General features: G+C 37.2%; 1 pseudogene; it reads left to right on the forward strand.

Annotated features, from left to right (window-relative positions):
* The first annotated feature begins 5,219 nt into the window (after window positions 1-5,219).
* LOC120077249 (ABC transporter C family member 2-like) overlaps window positions 5,220-21,901 on the forward strand; it is a 93,733-nt pseudogene continuing 77,051 nt past the window's right edge.

The following is a 21,901-nucleotide window of genomic DNA, read 5'->3' on the forward strand; positions in this document are numbered from 1 at the left end:
CTAGTCAAGTAAAAGGAACAAAGATTGACATGTTAGTTCATCAATATGAAATGTTTAAAATTGATGAAAATGAAACTATTTCCGATATGTTTATTAGATTTACTAACATTGTCAATGCTTTAGAAGGACTTGGGAAAAAGTACACAAATCTTGAGAAGATAAAGAAGCTATTGTGGTATTTGCCTAAACAATAGGAGCCTAAAGTCACCGCCATTCAAGAGGCAAAGGATCTCAAATCTCTCTCCATTGATGAACTCATGAGCTTGTTGTTGACGCATGAGATAAAGATCAATAAAAACATGGAGGATGAGAAGAAAAAGAAAGAAAAGAGTATAGCTTTAAAGATCATCTCTTTAGAAGTTGACTCTCAAGATGATGATGACCTTGATGAAAATGATGTTGCCTATCTTTCATGTAAGTATAAGAACTTTATCAAGAGGAAGAAGCAATTCAAGAAGCATCTCTCCAACCAAAAAGAGTCAAAAGGTGAAAAGAGCAAAAAGGATGAGGTAATATGCTATGAATGCAAGAAGCCGGGTCATATTAGAACCAATTGTCCTTTTCTCAAATCATCCAAGAAATCCAAGAAGAAAGCAATGAAAGCTACTTGGGATGATAGCGATGAAAGCGAAAAGTGGGAGTGATAATGAAGAAGTGGTCAATTTTTGCTTCATGGCTCCTAGTGACAAAGAGGATGAACAAAATGATGAGGTAACTCTAGAACCTCTTTCTTATAATAAATTGTTCGAAACTTTTGAAAATATGTAAAATGATTTAGAAAAACTTAATTCTAAGTACGTTGTGCTTAAAAAGAAATACAATATTTTATCTAGTAAAAATAAGTTTTTACTTAAAGAAATTGTTAGCTTAAAAGAGAATGAGCATGATGCTATGCATATTGATGAAATGAATATCTCTTGTGACAAGCATGCTTTTGATTGTGATTAGAAAAATGTCTTGCTTGACAAAGTTAAATTTCTTGAGCATGATAGTTGTGAAAAAGATAATTTGATTAAATTACTCAAAGAAAAGGAATTTACTGCTTTGCAAGAACTTGATAAGGCTAAATAATCTATTAAAAAGTTGACAATAGGTGCTCAAAGATTAAGATAATTGAAGTAGGCAAGCCTTTTGTGATAAAAGAGGTTTAGGCTATATGATGAATGTTCTACTCCTTCAAGTTCTGAAACCCTCTTTGTTAAAGCATCTCATAATATGTCTAAGCTTAATATGCCTAAGGTTGTGTTTAAGCATGTTAAATCTAACTTTGTGCCTATATGTCATTATTGTGGTGTTGAAGGCCATATTAGATCTAAGTGTTTTAAATTGAAATATGCTCATACTACTTCTCCAAGAAGAAATTTTTCTCAAAGGGCAAAGTTTCACAATGCTCCAAGGAATAATTTCTCCAAGAAAAGTAGAGTGGATAAATTTGTTGTAAGAGATAAATTTTTGCATAATGTTATTTGTTTCTCATGTGGCAAGTTTGGACATACAACTTATTCTTGTTACTTGTCTAAATCCAATGTCTTAAATGTCTATGCAAAAATGAAATGGATTCCCAAGTTTGTCAATGCTAACCATCTAGGACCCAAACAAGTGTGCGTACCAAAGAATCAATCTTGAACATTTGTGTTTGTAGGTTTGTTTGAAAGCCTCTAAGAAAAATGTGGTACTTGGACAGTGGTTGCTCGAGGCACATGATGGGAGACCCATCCAAGTTTGTCTCTCTCTCTCCAAAAAGGATGGAGGTCTTGTAACCTTTGGTGACAACAAGAAAGGTAAAATAATTGGTAAAGGTAGTATAGGTAATGAATCTTCTATTTTAATTGAAAATGTACTTTTGATGGTTTGAAGCATGATTTACTTAGTATTAGTCAATTGTGTGATAAAAGCTTTAGAGTCGTGTTTGATAAAAAGAATTGCATCATTGAAATGCTAGTGATAGAAAAGTTATATTTGTTGGAAATAGAGATAAAAATGTTTATACTATTGATTTAAATGATTGTCCTATTAATGATAAATGTTTATCGGCTTTGCATAATGATTCTTGGTTATGGCATAGAAGACTAGGACATGCTAGCATGCACTTAATTTCAAATATTTCCAAGAATTCTTTGGTTAGAGGTCTTCCTAAATTTAAATTTGAAAAAGACAAAGTTTGTGATGCTTGTCAAATGGGTAAGCAAACTAAGTCCTCTTTCAAATCTAAAAGTGTAATCTCTACAACCAGACCCCTTCAACTATTACACATGGACTTATTTGACCCTTCATGAATTGCTAGTTTTGGAGGGAACTATTATGTCTTTGTGATAGTTGATGATTTTTCAAGATTTACTTGGGTTTTGATGCTAAAACATAAGGATGATGCTTTGAAAAGCTTTTCTAGTTTTGCAAAAAGAGTTCAAAATGAAAAAGGTTTTTTTGATTTCTAAAATTAGGAGTGATCATGGAGGAGAATTTGATAGCAATGCTTTTGAAACTTTTTGTGAAGAAAATGTTTTTCTAATAATTTCTCCTCTCCAAGATCTCCTCAACAAAACGGTGTAGTTGAAAGGAAAAATCGTACTTTACAAGAATTTGCTAGATCAATGTTGCATGAGTATGGTTTACCTACATACTTTTGGGCGGAAGCCGTTAACACCGCTTGTTATGTTTTAAATAGAGTTTTAATTAGACCTTATTTGGATAAAACTCCTTATGAACTTTGGCATAGCAAAATTCCAAATATTGGGTATTTCAAAGTTTTTGGTTGCAAATGTTTTATTTTGAATAATAAAGAAAAACTTGAAAATTTTGATTCTAAGATGGATGTTGGTATTTTCCTTGGCTATTCCTCTACTAGTAGAGCTTATAGAGTTTTCAATAAAAGAACTTTAGTAATTGAAGAATCTATACATGTAGTATTTGATGAATCTTGCAATGTTATTTCTAATGAGTCTATTTATAGTGATGTTTTTAGAAGGAAATTTTGGAGATTTACTTGTTTGTGACAAAGGCAAGGAAATTGTTTCAAGTAAGCAAGAGGTGAGTTTAATTGAAAAGAACGAAGTTGGTTCTTCATCCAGCCTAAAGAGTGGAGGTATGCTCCTTCCCATCCCAAAGAATTAATTCTTGGTGGTCCCGAACAAGGTGTGAAAACTCGTTCCTCTCTTAATATGTTTAATAATCTTGCTTTTGTTTCTCAAATTGATCCAAAAAGTTTTAAAGATGCCGAAAATGATGAATTTTTTATTTTAGCTATGCAAGAAGAATTAAATTAATTTGAAAGGAATAAAGTTTGGGAGTTAGTCCCTAGGCCCTCTCATGCTTCTATAATTGGAACTAAATGGGTCTTTAGAAATAAAATGGATGAAAATGGAAATATCATTAGAAATAAATCTAGACTTGTAGCTCAAGGTTCTATTGTTGCTCTCTCCAAGTTCCCAATTTTTTTCTTTTCATCTTATTCTTGAGAGAGTGTTATTGTATTATGAGGATAAACTTGTTGAGTGCATGTAAATCCACTCTACTGAGAGTTGTATTGTGTTCTTCAAAAATTTCAACATTTGTAACGGTTTGATCCTAAACCGTGGAAAGGATCGGGTTTGCTCTTGAACCTGTAAAAGGAGCGATGGTGTAACGATTGGGCTCTAATCTGTGGAAAGAGCCGGAAAGATTTTATTCAAATTCTCAAGAGAAGCTTGGGGAGTAGAGTAGATCGAGTTTGACCGAAACACTATAAAAATTATGGTGTCTTCTTCTCTAACTCTTTCCTTTTGATTTTTGTAATTAATTTAAGCAATTTATTGTATGTTTTAGTTTGTTCTTATTTATTTGCTAAAATTTAATAGAATTAAATATCAGATTTTTTGTCATCTTATTTGTTGCATAATTTGTATTTTTCTTATTATTTATAAAAAATGCATTAATTAGTTTAATTGGGTTAATTTAGAAAAAAGTTTAATTAAACCCCATTCACCCCCCTCTAAGGTTGCCATATCGATCCAACACTTGACACTTCATTACTGCCATCATCCATGACTTCGCCCGAGTCCCCTATATCACCTTCAATATACTCATTGTCATTATGATTAGGGGTACCTTGAGCCTGAGTCGGTTCTGGTTCTGACTCTTGAACACCTTCCGGTGGAGCAACAGGGGAAACAATTTCAGAAACTATTTCCTTTCAGAGATGCTTCCTATAGTAGGTTATCCAAGACACTGGTTTTGTAGGGAGGACAGGCTCATTTGTTTCAGGGATAGGTTCAGGAAACAACTCTAATGGAATAGAATAGGTGGAAGTTGGTTAACTTACTGATTGATAGCAAATTATAAGATATTTTTGGCACATGTAGTATATTCTGTAAAATCAGTCCTTGAATTGGAGATAAATGACCCTTTCCAGCAATGGGGGCAAATGATCCATCTGCAATTCTTATTCTCTCATTTCCAGCACTTGGATAATAGGAGAAGAATTGGTCAGATAATCCAATTAGATGGTCCGTTGCTCCGGAATCAAGGATCTAGGATTCATCTCCCTCAGCAAAGAAACTAAAGGAATGGGGAGTACCTGACTGGGCAATATTGCCGATTTCGACTGTACCTGGATCCACCTGGCTCGTCCTTAAAGGAGCACCATCAACTATTTCACTAACGAAGGCTCAACTGGACTTAGATTTATCGTTCGAAGGACGCCGCTTGCTATTTGGAGGTCGGCCATGTAATTTCCAGCACTGGTCTTTCGTATTCCATGGTTTCTTGCAATGTTAACAAATTGGAGGGGTCTTTCCATTCTGTTTGTCATTCTTTGAACCTGATGACTTTACTCCAAATGCAACAGAGTCTAGGGCATTAGGTATTGTCCATTCATTGTGCTGGTTCGATCTTCTTCCAATCTGACCTTTGAGCAAACTTCCATCAGGGACGACATTGGTCTTTGTCCCAAAATTCGGCTCGAACTCCGTCAAACTTCGAGTTTAAACCAGCCAGAAAGTCATATACGCGGTCAGCCTCCTCAATCTTCGAATACTGAACCCCGTCAACTGGGCAATTCCAAACTATTTCCTGACACAGATCCATCTCTTTCCACAATAGTGATAATTTATTGAAATAGGATATTACATCGAGTGTCCCCCGCTTGCACTCATGCACCTGTTTTCTCAATGTATAAAGGCGTGAAGCATTCTATCTCTTCGAATAAATTTTTTGGACAGCTTCCCAGATATCCCGAGCCGAAAATGAGTAAAGAAGAGGCTTCCCAATCTGAGGCTCCATACTATTTATTAAAATTAAGCGGAGGAGGGAATCCTCCCCCTTCCATATACGTTCCTAAGGATCCCCAGGATTTGGTCTGGGTATTTCTCTTGTTAGATACCCGAACTTGTGCCGCCCCTCGAGAACCATCCTCATAGATTGTGACCAAGAAAAGTAGTTATGGCAATTAAGTTTTTCGCTAATAGAAATTCATGCAGAATTTCCTACAGAACCAGACATAATGTTTGTGAAAGGTAAAGTAGGGTAAGTAGTTACTGGAGTTTCTGAACATAACGGAACCCTCGGGTATGTATCTGGTAGAAAATCTGTTGAGGGATTGGCCGAAGATCTAACGGTTGCCTCAAGTGCAGAAATTTGCTACTGTAGATTTGCCAATTGTTGTTGAACGCTAACGGTCGCACTAAGAATCGTTGTAGGTTGTTTCTGCCCATAGACCCCTGAATATATTGTTTCAGCTGGTGTGGGAAGACCAACTAGAGAAGCCGGCTGACCAAAGGGTAAATAGCGGGAGAACTACAGTTGCTGTAAAGGGTTGGACTGGACCGGCTGGTTTGAGTGGTTTGGTGGGTTCTGGTAGACCACCAGATCGGGCATGTTCGGATGGCTCGGTAACGAGGACGGAAGGTGGGCGATTTGGTTTAGAGAACGGAAGGGTTGGACGGAAGGTAATGACGGAAGGGAAAAAAAACGAAGAATGAGAGGACGACTGACCTGGAAATGCTCCGCCGATGGGGTATGGATTGCGATCGATAACGGTCGGCGGCTGGAGCGAAGGAAATGTCGACGGCAAGCGCTTGTGTCTTGGCTAGACTAGCGAAGGATGTTCTCGTTGGACCAGGGGATGTTTGAGTCTCGAGGCAGTGTGGTTGAAGTCGTCGAGGGTGGCGGCGGAGGTCTTCCAATGGCAGTGACGGCTGGATCGACTAGGGCAGGTTGGATCTGAATCGGTCCAAGTAATGACCGTAGATATTAGTCGACAGTAGCCCTAATTTCGGTACTGTTAGAATTTTCCCTTGGAGTTCCATCCCCGGCTAGAGTCGATGACTGAATCTCTTCTATTCCATCGACATTCTCATCACCATGCTCTGATACCATCTTGAAAAAGTTAGGGAAAAAAAGAAAACACCAGAGTTACATGGAAAACCCTAGACCAAGTAGAAAAAACCACGATAAGAATTTTTTATTTTTAATTCAGATCCACAGTACACATTACAGGGACAGGTATAAATAACCAAACAATAAGAAACCCTAGATTGGTAAAAGACCAAAACACCCTTAGGGCTAAAATACAATTTCAACAAGTTTTATTATATTTTGAGCATTAGTCTCTTTTGATACATTTGTAGGTTGCTTCTGTTTTCCACAAATCTATAAGTTAAACCATGAGGCTGGCAAAATGTTTGGTACCGGAAAGATGACCAACTTGATGACTTTTCATGCTGCAGCACACTTGAGGCACATTCCAAATCTTTGAAATGAATTATATGAATACTTTTTTTCTTCAGCTAAGATAAAGCAATGCTAATGAATCAAAAATGAACATTGGACTAAAACCTTTTAGGCTCTGTTAGAGGTTTCTAGTTATATTAAGAAAATTACTTTAGATTCGTTTCTTTTTTCTTTTTTTTTTCTTTTTTTTTTTTTGGTTTCTTATGTATCTTATTAAATTATAATAATACTTACAAGGCTTATTCTTCGTTTGGCTTTTTTCGATGTGTATATCCAGATATAACCAAGTCGCTTCACGTGTTATATGGTCATCTGTATTTCGTATAACGGTTGCAATGGTTCTTCTTTACAGAGAATTGGGAGTTTCATCGCTTGTTGGTGCATCACTGCTTATTCTTTTGTTTCCCATGCAGGTATATACGTATCTTATAGTATTCTTAATTTCCAAATGTGTTAGACGACAAAACATTAAATCTACATTCACCTATCATCTTAAAATTTTGAGTCAATCAATGATTTAATATCGTATTAGAGAAGGTGGTCTAATAGGTTCTATGTTAGCTTTTGAACTTTTAATTTGGTTTGTTCATGTATGCTTTCTTATAGTAATGTCAGATTTTAATGAAGTTAGATGATCACATAAAAGGTCATTTAGGGTAAGAACACATAGTATAAAAACAAAAAGAACAAATGGAACACTTTCTTCTCTTTCGAACACTTTCTTCTCTTTCTCCATACTCTCTAGTTTTATACTACAATATCCAAGAAGAAAGAATAGAGGTAATTTGGGAAAATTGGCGGTTGAGTCGGTTAAGGAGGTTGGTGATCACAACTAAACTACTTTCAATTCTGTTGGGTGAAGTTCGGGTTTAAAAGAAGAAAGAAACGGAAAGAGAAGGCATTGAAGATTGAATATCTTGAGTGAGGGAAGTAAGCTCTCGAGGGCGGGAGTTCGAGTTAGTCTGTCGTGTAGAAATAGCCAAGAAATGCCATCCATCGCCTACTTCATCTACTAATCGATCACATAGTGTGTGTAAGCAATCGAGTAATGTTAGTAAGCGATCTTGTAGTGTTAGTAAGTGATCGTGTAGAGTTTGTAAGTGATCACATAGTGAATGTAAACGATCGTTTAGTGTTTGTAAGCGATCGTGTAGCAAGGATAAGTGATCGTGTAGTTGTTGATTGACATTTATCGTTTAATAAAGTACAAGCCATTCGTTTAGCTGTTACGTTATACGATCGTGTCATCACACGTAAGTAATAATTACACTTTTAAAGATCAGTTTCCTATCAATGAACCAAACATGGACTAAAAACAACAAACTTAGCAAACTTAACCATATGTAGAGAAACTTGAAACCGAGCTAAAGACACCAAATAATCCAACTAATGGAGAAGCTTGAAATAATAACACCATAACAACAATGAGGAGCTTAAAAGGGTTCTTTATCATTTGAGTTGTTCTACTAGATCAGTCATTCAAGACCTTTGGTCTCTCCCAGAAAATGAAAAAGGGATCACTTTTGTGCAAAAAAGATGCCTTAAACTGATTATCAATAGCCTTCTTAATTGAAAAATAAAAAATGATTGATGAAAATGAAGAAATTAAAATAATGGACAAATCAAAACCACAGAGAACACTTACTTGGTAACCAGAATGGAGACCTAATTTAACATCTTACTTAGTTGGAAACCCTTTCGTTATATAGAGTACTTTATTTTTCTGTGTGGTTTTGGTTGGTTTATTGGGCAGGAAATTTTTTTTGAAGCACAATATAGGAATAGAATACATAGTGTTTATCATCTAAAATTTGTTGATAATTTTTATGGCTTTTGGAAATGGATCAGATGTTATGCTTGGGAGAGTAGCTTTCAATCCAAAGTACAAAGCATTCGTAACGAGGAGTTGTCATGGTTTCGAAAGGCATCATTTCTCTAGTCGGTAAGTTATGACTTATCATAGGGGTTTCTGATAGTTTGTAAGCGTCATTTGTAGTATCTCTCATATACTGAGGATCGCACATTGAAAAAATGAAGAAACCTCATACTATTATAAGATACATCGGATACTCCTCTTATTATCAATTCGTTTGATCTAATATGATATCAAAGTCCATAAAGTGCCCAAGTTGGTATATTTTGTTAAAAAAATTGGGATCCGGTCCAATAACGATACCCAAAGAGGCATCATGTTGAAGGGGTCATAGAGAGGATCTAATAATCCCGAAGAAATATCGATAATAATTATTAAATATTCGCCTCTTCTATATTTTAATGATAATTTGATTGGTTTTTGCAGATCAACAGTTTCATAGTAAATACTATACCTGTTTTGGTGGTTGTGACTTCCTTTGGATTATTCACAGTTTTTTAAGGAGACTTGAGTCCATCTAGGGCATATTACATCACTTAGACTACTTTCAATGCTCATGTTTTCCATAACTGCAATTTTCTTTACAATACCTCAGGTTCTGTTACCTGTCCTTCAAGCTTTATTTCTTAATGACACTTGAGTTTTTTTTTTTTTTTTTTTTTTTTTATGCTAATTCTCACTTTCACATTAACTAGCATAGATTCGCTCAGTGGTAAATAAAGGACATTAAGTTTAATAAAGTCGGAGCTAAGAAGGGATGAGTTCAATCTGTAGTAGCCACGAATCACGAATTTAATATCCTATGAGTTGTCTCGGCATCCAAATGTTGTAGAGTCAGGCGGGTTATGCCGTGAAATTAGTTGAGGTGCATATAAGCTAACTCGAACACTCACAAATATTAAAAAAAGAAAAAAAATTCTCACTATCACATTTTTTTTTCTTGTGAGAAGATTAGATGCTTCAATATTTTGGAATTTTTGCCTAAGCAATCCCAACGAAGTTATCTATGAGGTTCTAGCTTTTGATTGAAAATAAAATGTTGGAGACATTTAGGTGACCAGTGAAATAACAACTACAGAAATGTGGGGGAGAAATTAGAAACTTTAGACTCTTAAAGACCTTTTTTTTTTCGTTTAAAAATTTTCACCAATTCACTAAGTATTACGCGTATTGTCTAAGACGTACAACAACCATTAGGATCAATGCAGTTAACCATGTAACACATATGTCGTAGGTGTTAGAATGCCTTGAATCTACTATCTAATATTCCAAAGAACCAAGTATGGAGACTCGCTTGTTAAAATGCAGCCAATAGAGTGAAACCTATTTCGTAATCGTATTTATATAATTTACGATTGTGGCCCTAGAATTTAGAGGGGTGCGCTATAATATACATAAACCATCTAACTCTATAGGTGCCTTTACAGTTTGTATCATCTAATGTTTCTCTCAAATAAAATCTGATTATCTCTTCCTCTACATGTGGACGTTGCTAACACATTGTTGGTGAATCACATAAATCTCTGTGTCAATTTTTCTATTGTATACTCTACATGCTTTCTTTGATTGTCGATTTACTAGTAAACATTTTCAAGAGAGAAGATTTTAGTGTGATTTCTTGTTTGGATTTGCTTGTACTATATCCTCATGTGGTCATATCCACCCTTTGATAGGTTTTTGAAAAATGCATTAATGGAGAACTACGAGGCAAAACTCGAGTTGTCGTGACCAAGCAAGTAAATTTTTTGTCTCAATTTGACAAAATTATTCTCCTTCATGAAGGTATGGTGAAGGAGGAAGGAACTTATGCAGAACTTCAAGAAAATGGAAAGTTGTTCCAAAGAAGAATGAAAAATGCAGGAATGTTGGAAGAATGTAACGAACAAAAGGAAGACGGAGAAATGAGTGATAGTAAAAAACCATCATCAGAACATTGTACTAATAACGAGATCGAAAACGATTTTGCAGAGGATGCTACTCCATGGCCAAACCTTACACAACATAAATCTACTCTGATCCCGCAAGAAGAACGAGAAACGGGAGTACTTAGTTGGGATGTTGTACACAGATTTTTTCTCTTATAAATCATGAATCCCATTATCTAGTTTTGTATATATATATTCTTCCTTGGAATGTTGTAATTCATTTTCTTTTGGTTCCTTACAGATACATGAAGGCATTAGGAGGTGTATGGGTGGTTCTTATACTCCTCTCATATATACTTTGTTTTGTCAATCACTATTGAAATTCTTGAAAACCTATGGTTAAAGAGATGGACCAGCCAACGCAGTGTAGGACGAAGTCGAACTTTATATTACAACACGATATACGCTGCCTTGTTATTTAGTCTGGTACGAGTAGTTGTCCCACATCGGAAGGTTCAAGGAGATGATGGGTTCCAAGTACTAGAAAAGGAGCTTATAGCTTTAGTTTTAGAAACACTTTAAGCTTGGATATGCAATCTTTGCGGTGATGGAGAATAGCAAAGGAAAAAAACAACCAAGCATTTGCACCACAATGGGACTTCTAATTACAAATGCTTTAACTCTTACTTCTTTGTTGACAGAGATGTACTGAAACTTGGAAGTATGGTTGAAAATAGTTTAAACTCGGTCGAGCACGTCGGGATGTATATAGATTTAGCATCGGAAGCTCCATCGATTATCGAGAGTAATCGACTGCCCTTGGGATGGCATTTTTCGGAGTTATAAAATTTGATAGTGTTGTGTTTAGGTTGGAATTGTTGGACGAACTGGAGCTGGAAAATCAAGCATGTTTAATGCTTTGTTTCGTATTGTTGAACTAGAAACAGGAAGAATATTGATTGATGGTATGGATATAGAAAAATTTGGATTGTGGGATTTGAGAAAAGTTCTTGGGATTATACCATAATCACCTGTTCTTTTTTCAGGTAAAGAATTTGATCCTATTTAATCATCTTATTTTTCTAGGTCTCGTTTGGTAAGTCCTGTTTGATAATCATTTGGTTTTTTAAATTTAAGTTTATATGAACACGTTTTTCACCTTTAAATTTCTTACTTTGTTATCTACTCTCTACCAATAGTTTTACAAAAGTAGTTTTTAAAAAAATATTTTTGATCTTAGAATTTGATTAGAATTTCAATTTTTACTTAAGAAAGATGAAAATCATTATAAGAAATGGATAGAAAATAGGCTTAATTTTCAAAAATAAAAGATCGAAATCCAAATGGTCCCTTGGTTTTTTATTTTTGACAATGAAGTCCATTTTCTCTCAATTTCTTTGAAGTAAGAGAGTTGAATTCTTAGCCAAATTCAATATTCCAAAAGCTTCTTTTTTTGTAGTTTTCAAAACTTGGCTCGGTCTTTTGAAAATATTGGTAGAAATAGATGAACAAAAACAAGAAATTTAGAGGTGAAAAGGGTGTATATAAACTTAATTGTCAAAAACCGAAAACCATATAGTTACCAAATGAGACCGTAACATTTTGTTTCCATTTTTTTTTTTATTGTCTTGTCTTGTTTTATGTAGGAAGTGTTACGTTTAATCTAGATCCATTCCACGAACACGATGATAGAGAGCACATTTGAAGGATGTCACAAGGAGGAGCACGTTGGGCTTGGATGCTGAGGTACGTTTCATTTCCATAAGGAGTAGTGTAATTTTAAAAAACCAAAGACCAAAAACAAAATTGTTACTAAATGGGAATTCTTTTTTTGTTTTGATTTTTTTTCTTTTTTTTTTAAATATATAATTTGTTCTGTTTTGGTCATATATATATATGATCAAGATAATTCCCATTATCATTTTCTAAGAAGAAAAAGAAACTGTTACATTTGATTCTATATCAAGTTAGCCTTCAGTCATCTTTACCTGCTATGTGACTTTAAAATAGAAACAAAGAAAGTCAGTTTACAAAATATGCATCTCTTATAACTGAAATGATTGTCAAAATTCAAGCCAAATGTCCCTATCTAAAAAGCACGTACACTTTAATTTGGCTGCGTAGTTGTTTTTTACACTGGTTGGATACATATCAAACACTTTTTCTTTCTTTAAACAAGAACTTATTGATGTGGTGAAAAGAAATAAATCTAATAAAAACCCATAAAACGAGTGAAAAAGAAAAAATACAAACAGAAAATACATACAAATAGAGACTAGCCATATTGGACACTTATTAGCACAATAAATATGTGTTAGACACATATGAAATATTTGTTAAGTGCGTCAAACAAACAAAAAATAATATAGAACAAAAAATGTTTGAGACTGAAAAATGTGTTCTAGAATTTGTGAGAAACATGTCACACCATGACCATGTCCGTACGGTATCATATTCGTCTCCATATCCATGCTTCTTTTAAGCTTCTTCACCCAAAACCGGAAATAGGAGAAGAATTTATTTGTTCACTTATTTGGTTTTTTTTTTTTTTTTATAGGTTTTAGAGTGTGGACAAAATTATAGCATTGGACAAAGGAAACTGTTAGGCCTTGCTCGAGCACTCCTTCGACGATAAAAAATAGTTGTTCTTGACGAAGCAACCGCAGCGGTTGATGTACAAACTGATGCCTTAATTCAGAAAACTATTAGGGAAGAGTTTAAATCTTGTACAATGCTCATCACTATACACAGATTAAATATCATCATAGGTTGTGATCGATCATGGAGTATATGATATGAAGGTGCTCGCTCAGCAATCATTTAGACGATCGTACTTCATCGCATCGTAGTCATTTAGACGATCGTATAAGGCTTGCTTTGTGCGCTACATGCTAGATGATCGCATATGTCACACTCCGCCCTAGACTAACCTCTAAGCCTGAGAAAGGGCGTGACTGTAGCAGTTATCAACCTTTTGGCTGACATTTACTACCTAATAACTCTTGCGGAATAACTCTGATACCAAAATATAACTTATATACAACAGAATGTCTTTAGGCCAAAAATTTATTAATTCAGAAATATAACAAGTTTAGAGTCATTACAACACTAGATTTATAAGTCCCTAATCCCAAAACCCTAGTCCCTATATGAACAATAGTAACATGTGTACAATATTAACAGTAACCACCTAGATAGATAGTTTACAAGTCTCTTTATCCTTTAGTGGTAGAGCAGATGCAGAGCTATCTTTAGAGGATTTGACCGCTACCTGTGGCGGGGGGGGGGGGGGTGGGGGTGGGACATTGAAAACGGGGTGAGCTTGCGCCCAGTGAGTGACTTAAGAAAAATAATTGATTCTCATGCAAAATCTCAATAAAGAGTTTAACTGAAATATAAGCTTCTACAGTACTTGTATTGCAGTATAAACATTTTCCAAGCATAAAACATATAAAGCTGTTTTAATCATAAAACAGTAAAACTATTTTTCAGTTAAGAATAACCTTATTGTGGGTAAAAACAATCCCAACACCAACTGCTAGTCAAGAGAGAATCCTTTTGCTCAATCTCTGACTCTAACTACCTACGTGCACGTGGCCATACTAAGTACCATCATACCTTAGGTACTTCTGTTCAAAAGCATTCTCAAACGTCCTTTAGTATCAGGTTGGTTCTATACCTTCTCAAATGTCCTTCAATACCAATAGATACCTTCTCAAACGTCCTTCAGTATCTAATTGGGCGGATACCTTCTCAAATGTCCTTCGGTATCGCGTTTTAAGTAAAAATAGTCATAAATGACTTTCTCTTTAAAGCATGTAAAGTATTACACATATAAAAACATGGCTTTAAAGATACTAATACATGCTGAGTATATTTAACACATATAAATAGCTTTTCAACAACTTCTCACATATGAATGCGTTTAAAATGTAACTCATGGTTTGCTTGGAAATTACTTTGTAAAACTAGCTGGCATGAGAATAATCTTCTTTAAAACATTCTTTCTATAAAATATTGTAATAAAAAATTTTAGTCAAAACGTTTTAGTCACTCACCTTGATCGCTTAGGAGCTTTTCACTCTAGTAGCTCCCTTTTCTACCTCGGGCTCCTTTTTCACCCCTAGAATCTAGATTCAATTTACAGCTTAGATTACTCATAGTTCTAAACTTTATTTTGAGATACTTCCTTCTACAAATATATTTTAAAATGTCTCAGGAAGCTTACCCTAAAATATGAGCTCAGAACTCTTCGTGATTTGGCCGGAATCATAGAATCTCCAAGACTAGCCTAAGCTTATACGACAACATGACCCTTTTGTCTTCTTCTCAGTTTTCAGCCCGATTCCTTCGAGCTTTTCCTCCAACAGCAACTAGACTTTCAGAGCTTTTAGGTGGCTTTAGAATCACTCCAAGCGCACGAGTAAATTGGGAGCACTGCTCATCCTAAGTTGGTGCTACTTTCCAGACTTCACTGTCCAATACATCCTCTTTGAGATTCTATGACCAATGCATGGATTTTGGCTCCAAAGCAAGGTTTGCTCAACTTTTCCACTCTTTTTACTATATTTTTGAATTGTGATCTAAAAATGAAGTCTCTAGGCCCTATTTATAGGCGTCCAAACCTTCTCCAAAGTCGACACCACGTACTTGGCTGCATGGCCAAGTGTTTCTCCCACACATTACCAACACATCATTTTGATCACCGCAATCTAAGTGTCTTCCTTCTGTGTAGCCAACACATGAGCTTCCAATCAGATGCCACCACCTCAAATTCTTAAGGCTTAAGGCTTTCCTCCCAAGAAGACACATGGTTTGATGACGTTTCCTAGGTGATCTCATCCTTTATATGCGTCTAACTCTTGGATGTTCAACGTATAGTCCATACTCAATGCATAGCTTATAATCAATGCATAGCAAGCCACTTACTACCATTGCAATCCAACTTAGCCATCACAATCCAACTTAGCCATTGCAAGAGCTATCCATCATCAACACATAGGGTGACCGTCCATCCTCGATGCATGGCTCACTTGGTAGCATCATACGGCTTACTTGGCATGGGCGCATAGTGCTGGCCACCGACGCATGGGCATGCTGAATAGGCTGGCTGCTTGACGCATGGGCGTGCTGCATAGGCTGGTCGCTCGACGCATGGGCATGCGACATAGGTGGCCATCGCTCGCTCGCTCGACCACATGGGCTGTGCACGACATATTGATGCTTGGCAGGGCGCTTCGGCGCATGGGTGTGGCCACTCAACAGGGCACTCAACGCATGGGCGTGGCCGCTTGGCGCATGGCAAGGGTGTTGGCCGAGGTTGCTCGACGCATGGGCTGGCTTCCAACGCATGCCTTGCCTACCTTTGTGCCTTCCAACGCATCATCCCCATTTTCCTTCTTCAACCGCATGCCCTCACCAACAACCCTTTCAATGCATCAACACCACCCTTCCAATGCATCGACACACTAATTTCTATACTTAGCCAAATTTCCAAAATTTTCCCCAAAATTCAAGCTTCCAAATTTCCTCTTTTCCTCAAATCTCCACTCTTTTCCCTACCATTACACACTAGTTTCCACATGAACCTACTCATCACACTAATCTCGATAGGGAACATACTCAAGTAGAAAAATTAGGATTCGGGGTTCACAGCGTAGCTCGTGCTTCATCGCATAGTGAAAGGTACACGATCGCTACTAAACAATCGTTTAGCTCTAGAAGCGTAGGTAAACGATTGAGCAAACCATTTGTTCTTTTGTGTAGACGATCGTAGGGTGTTTGGTGCACGATAATGGAGACGCGTTGCTTCGCCCGAATTGTTCAAGACCTGGTTCGCCTATCTGAACCGGAGACTCCTTGTTTTGTACTTGTTAGCTTGTACTTTTGAGGATTTGAGGCAATTTTACCTGGTTCATCAACTTTTGTTTAATTATACATATGATGTATGGAGTTTATATGACAAAGTGTTTGACATATAGTTTAAAAACCACCTTAGGTTATGCAATCATTCATGCATCATGTATTATTAGTGTTATAATCTTGCATGATGAAATTATGTGAAAGCATACGCATGCATCATGAAATATAATAGTTATATTTTGCATGCAGTGAGCATATTCATGCATCATCCTTTTATTGTAAGCATTATAGTATAAGGGTGAATGGAAACATGTTATTCTTGATTCGTTGCTTGTTTGTATAAGAGTTATATAAAAAGGTAGCAATGAATGAACAATGCATTGCGCATGACACTTAGGCTATTTGTAAACGTTATGAATGCCTTTCATGTGTCTATTTTGCATTGTGGTTTTGGTTGTTTCTGTTATAAGCATTATAAAGGAAATTAGAACTAAAATCGATTAGAAAGAGTTGCATGCGGACTTAGGGTGAACTCATTGTTTTAAAAGGGTTTTAAAATTGGATTGAGATAGACCTAAGTTCAAAGGTTCTAATGAGATTAGTAACCTAAGTTTAATCTTTTTAAATCAGTTTAATAGGATTAAATTGATTGGCTTAAAATATTAAATTTGTTTTAAATCTATCTATAAGAGACCTTTTGTCTATGGCGGGTTCTGTCTAGGCTGGGGTTCTTAAGCTGATGGAAATGGAACACCTCTACCTGGGAACCAACCTGGAAAGGTGAATTAGATAGATTTTCTACAAGCATGCGACAATTGGTCAAAGACTCCGTTAAAGAGTTTAATGGATGATGATCAAAAGTTGTTTAACTATCCAAAAAGTTACTCTTGGGCAAACCTCAAAAGTCACTTAGTTAAAATTCTTAGCCATGTTTTTTCTAAGTAAACTAAACGCTAGGTTATAAAATACTCAGTGGGAGGAAGAGATGCATCTAATATGTCAAAGATTCCACTCACGTTTCTCCCTTAATGTTCACACCGTGAGATTCATGCTTGGCCTCGTGGTGCCCTGGGAGCATCCCCTTTCGGATGGTGTTTGCATGAGTCAATATCAAGGTGGACGGAGAGAGTGTTTATAGTAAGTGGGTGAAGGGTGTTTGTCAACACATCCTACGGTCTCTATCATTAGTTCACACTGTGAGATCATTCTGTACTCCCTCGTGTCGCCTTAGGTGCGTCCCCCTTCTGATGGGTTTTGTGTGAACCCTGAATCCTAATTTTTCTACTTGAGTATGTTCCCTATTGAGATTAGTGTGATGAGTAGGATGATGTGAAAACTAGTGTGTAATGGTAGGGAAAAGAGTGGAGATTTCAAGAAAAGAGGAAATTTGGAAGCTTGACTTTTGGGGAAAATTTTGGAAATTTGGCTAAGTATAGAAATTAGTGTGTTGATGCGTTGGAAGGGTGGTGTTGATGCATTGGAAGGGTTGTTGGTGAGGGCATGCAGCTGAAGAAGGAAAATGGAGATGATGCGTTGGAAGGCACAAGGGTAGGCAAGGTATGCATTGGAAGGCAGCCCATGCGTCGAGCAGCCTCGGCCAGCACCCCTATCATGCATCAAGTAGCCTCGACCACCACCCATGCCATGCGCCGAAGCTCCCTACCAAGCATCAATATGTCACGCACAGCCCATGAAGACGAGCGAGCGAGCGATGGCCAGCCTATGTTGTATGCCCATGCGTCGAGCGACCAGCCTATACAGCACGCCCATGCGTCGAGCGGCCAACCTATGCAACATGCCCATGCGTCGGTGGCCAGCACCATGCGCCCATGCCAAGCAAGCCGTGCGATGCTACCTAGTGAGCCATGCATCGAGGATGGATGGTCACCATATGCGTTGGTGATGGATAGCTCTTGCGATGGCTAAGTTGGATTGCAATGGTAGTAAGTCGCATGCTATGTGTTAAATATAGGCTATCATCGAGTATGGACTATGCGTTGAACATCCAAGAATTAGACGCATATAAAGGATGGGATCACCTAGGAAACATCATCAAACCATGTGTCTTCTTGGGAGGAAAGCCTTAAGCCTTAATAATTTGAGGTGGTGACATCTGATTGGAAGCTCATGCGTTGGCTACATAGGAGGAAGACACTTAGATTGCACTGATCAAAATGATGTGTTGGTAATGTATGGGAGAAACACTTGGCCATGTAGCCAAGTAGGTGGTGTCGACTTTGGAGAAGGTCTGGACGCCTATAAATAGTGCCAAGAGACTTCATTTTTAGATCACAATTAAAAATACAGTAATAAGAGTGGAAAAGTTGAGCAAACCTTGCGTTGGAGCCAAAATCCATGCGTTGGTCATAGAATTTCAAAGAGGACGTATTGGACAGTGAAGTCTTGAAAGTAGCACCAATTTTGGACGAGGAGTTCTCCCAATCTACTCATGCGTTTTGATTTATTCCAAATCCACGTGAAAGCTCTGAAAGTCTAGTTTTTAGGGTAGGGCTGCCGGAGGAAAAGCTCGAAGGAATCGGGCTGGAAACAGAGAAGAAGATAGAAGAGTCAGGCTGTCGTATAAGCTTATCCCAGTCTTGGAGATTCTATGATTCTGGCAAAACCACAAGAAGTTATGAGCTCATATTTTAGGGTAAGCTTCCTGAGACATGTTAGAATATGTTTGTAGAAGGAAGTATCTCAAAATAAAGTTTATAACTATGAGTAATCTAAGCTGAAAGTTGAATCTGGATTCTAGGGGTGAAAAGGGAGCCCGAGGTAGAGAAGGGAGCTACTAGAGTGAAAAGCTCCTAAGCAATCAAGGTGAGTGACTAAAACGTTTTGACTAAAATGTTTGATTACAATGTTTTATAGAAAGCATGTTTTAAAGAAGTTTATTCTCATGCCAGCTAGTTTTACAAATTGATTTCCAAGCAAACCATGAGTTATGTTTTAAACGCATGCATGTGTGAGAAGTTGTTGAAAACCTATTTATATGTGTTAAATATACTCAGCATGCATTAGTATCTTTAAATCATGTTTTTATATGTGTAATACTTTACATGTTTTAAAGAGAAAGTCATTTATGACTGGTTTTACTTAAAACGAGATACCGAAGGACATTTGAGAAGGTATTCGCCCAACTAGATACCGAAGGACGTTTGAGAAGGTATCTATTAGTACTGAAGGATGTTTGAGAAGGTATCTGAATAGAAGTACCTAAGGTATGACGATACTTAGTATGGCCACGTGCACGTAGGTAGTTGGAGTCAGAGATTGAGCAAAAGGGTTTTCTCTTGACTAGTAGTTGGTGTTGGGATTGTTTTTACCCACAGTAGGGTTATTCTCATCTGATAAACAGCTTTACTATTTTATGATTAAAATAGTTTTATATGTTTTATGCTTGGAAAATTTTTATACTGCAGTACAAGTACTGTAGAAGCTTATATTTAAGTTAAACTCTTTATTGAGATTTTGCATGAGAATCAATTATTTTTCTTAAGTCACTCACTGGGTGCAAGCTCATCCCGTTTTCAAATGTTTTCTCCCTCCCCCCCCCCCCCACAGATAGCGGTCAAATCCTCTGAAGATAGCTCTACATTTGCTCTACCACTAAAGGATAAAGAGACCTGTAAACCGTCTTTCTAGGTTGTTACTGTTAATGTTGTACACATGTTACTATTGTTAATATAGGGACTAGGGTTTTGGCATTTGGGACTTATGAATCTAGTGTTTTAATGACTCTAAACTTGTTATGTTTCTGAATTAATAAATTTTTGGCCTAAAAACATTCCGCTGTATATAAGTTATATTTTGGAATCAGAGTTATTTCGCAAGAGTTATTAGGCAGTAAGTGTTAACCAAAGGGTTGATAACCGCTGCAGTCATGCCCTTTCTCAGGCTTAAAGGTTAGTTTGGGGTAGGGTGTGATAGCTTAGTATTAGAGCATAGGTATACGTAAACTTGGGGAAGGTTTAAGCTAGCTTAGTATTAAGAGCATAAGGTTTTGGGTGAAAGAGAGAGTTCATACATTAGATTAAAGTCCCATAGATAAGTCCCTAACATGTGTACTTAATAATTAGGCAAGGATGCTGAGGAGAAGTGGCAGGAAGAGCAAGAAGATTGAGGAGAGGGATGTTGACCCTACCAGCAGAGGTTCTGAAGTTAGATGGGACCCATATCTGAAGGGGAAAAGAGTTAAAGACTCAGTAGAGCAGGAAGCAACTTCTGCAAACGAGTCAAGTACACCAAGGGTAGATGTAGAGACCCAAATGGAGGATTGAATGTTTGATAGAATCACTCAAATATTGGCGGCGAGTGTAGGATCGATTCAGAATGATCCAGAAAAGAAATTCAACGTCGAGAGGCTAAAAGCTTTAGAAGCCACGACGTTTGATAGAGCAACAGATCCAGTAGATGCTGAGATCTGGTTAGATTTGATTGAGAAATGTTTTAAGGTTATGAGGTGCCCTGAGGATCGTAAGGTCGAGCAAGCGGCATTCTTGTTGCAGAAAGGGGCTGAGAAGTGTTGCAAAGTGATAGAGGCTAAAAGGAGTAATTCGGAAACTATGACTTGTCTGAGTTCAGACAGGTATTTGAGGATAAGTACTACCCTAGTGCTTTTAAAGAAGCAAAGAGGGAGGAATTCCTTAGGCTAACTCATGGAGTAATGACGGTTGCTGAGTATGAGCAAAGATTTACTGAGTTATCTCCTGATCATCGCGGAAGAGAAGAAGAGGTGTAGGAGATTTGAGAATGGCCTGAGAAGAAAGATACGTACACCTGTTACCTCTACATCCAATTGGGTGAATTTCACTCAGTTAGTTAAGACCGCTATTCGAGTAGAGCAGAGTGTAGCGAGGGAAGATATACTCCAGTCAGGTGAAGGACAATTTAAGATTCCTAGAGAAACGAAAAGTAGGAGATTTAGACCCCCGTTCTCTGGACAATCGGGTATAAGAAGTTTTGGAGGCACGAGCCAACAAAGTTCAGGTCGAAAGAAGTCAAGACCTAAAGCTTAACCGAGTGGTAGATTGGTATTAGGTCATGCTAGCAAATCAGTACCTAGTACAGGGAGGAAATCACTTTGTGTAAACTGTGGTAGGCCCCATGCAAGAGTATGTTATGGTAATAGGAATGTGTGCTTCCAGTGCGGACAAGCGGTGCATTTCAAGAGAGATTGTCCCCAGCTAGGTCATGGAGCACAGGGTGAACAAAAAGGAGTTACCCAGACTGTAAACCATCCTAGAGCGACCGAAACTAGAGGAGAGGGATTTGGTGTAGCTAAGCAGAAAGGGGTAGCTGGATGACCCAAACAACAACAGCAACAGCAACAACAGCAGGGTAGAGTATATGCTATGACACACCAGGAAGCGAAAGAGGCTTCAGATGTCATAACTGGTACGATAACTTTATGTAATCAATCCGCTTATGCATTATTTGATCCTTGTGCTATGCACTCATTCATATCTAGCATGTGTGCATTACATATAGATAGAATGCCTAAGCATATGAATGAGGATTTGTTTATCTCTATGACTGTAGGGGATACTCTAGTTGTACATGAGTATTACAGGAATTGTGAAGTAATTCTTGG

This window comes from Benincasa hispida, chromosome 5 (assembly GCF_027475165.1).
Source record: "Benincasa hispida cultivar pf3 chromosome 5, pf3_genome.v1.1, whole genome shotgun sequence".
Classification (NCBI taxonomy): Eukaryota; Viridiplantae; Streptophyta; class Magnoliopsida; order Cucurbitales; family Cucurbitaceae; genus Benincasa; species Benincasa hispida.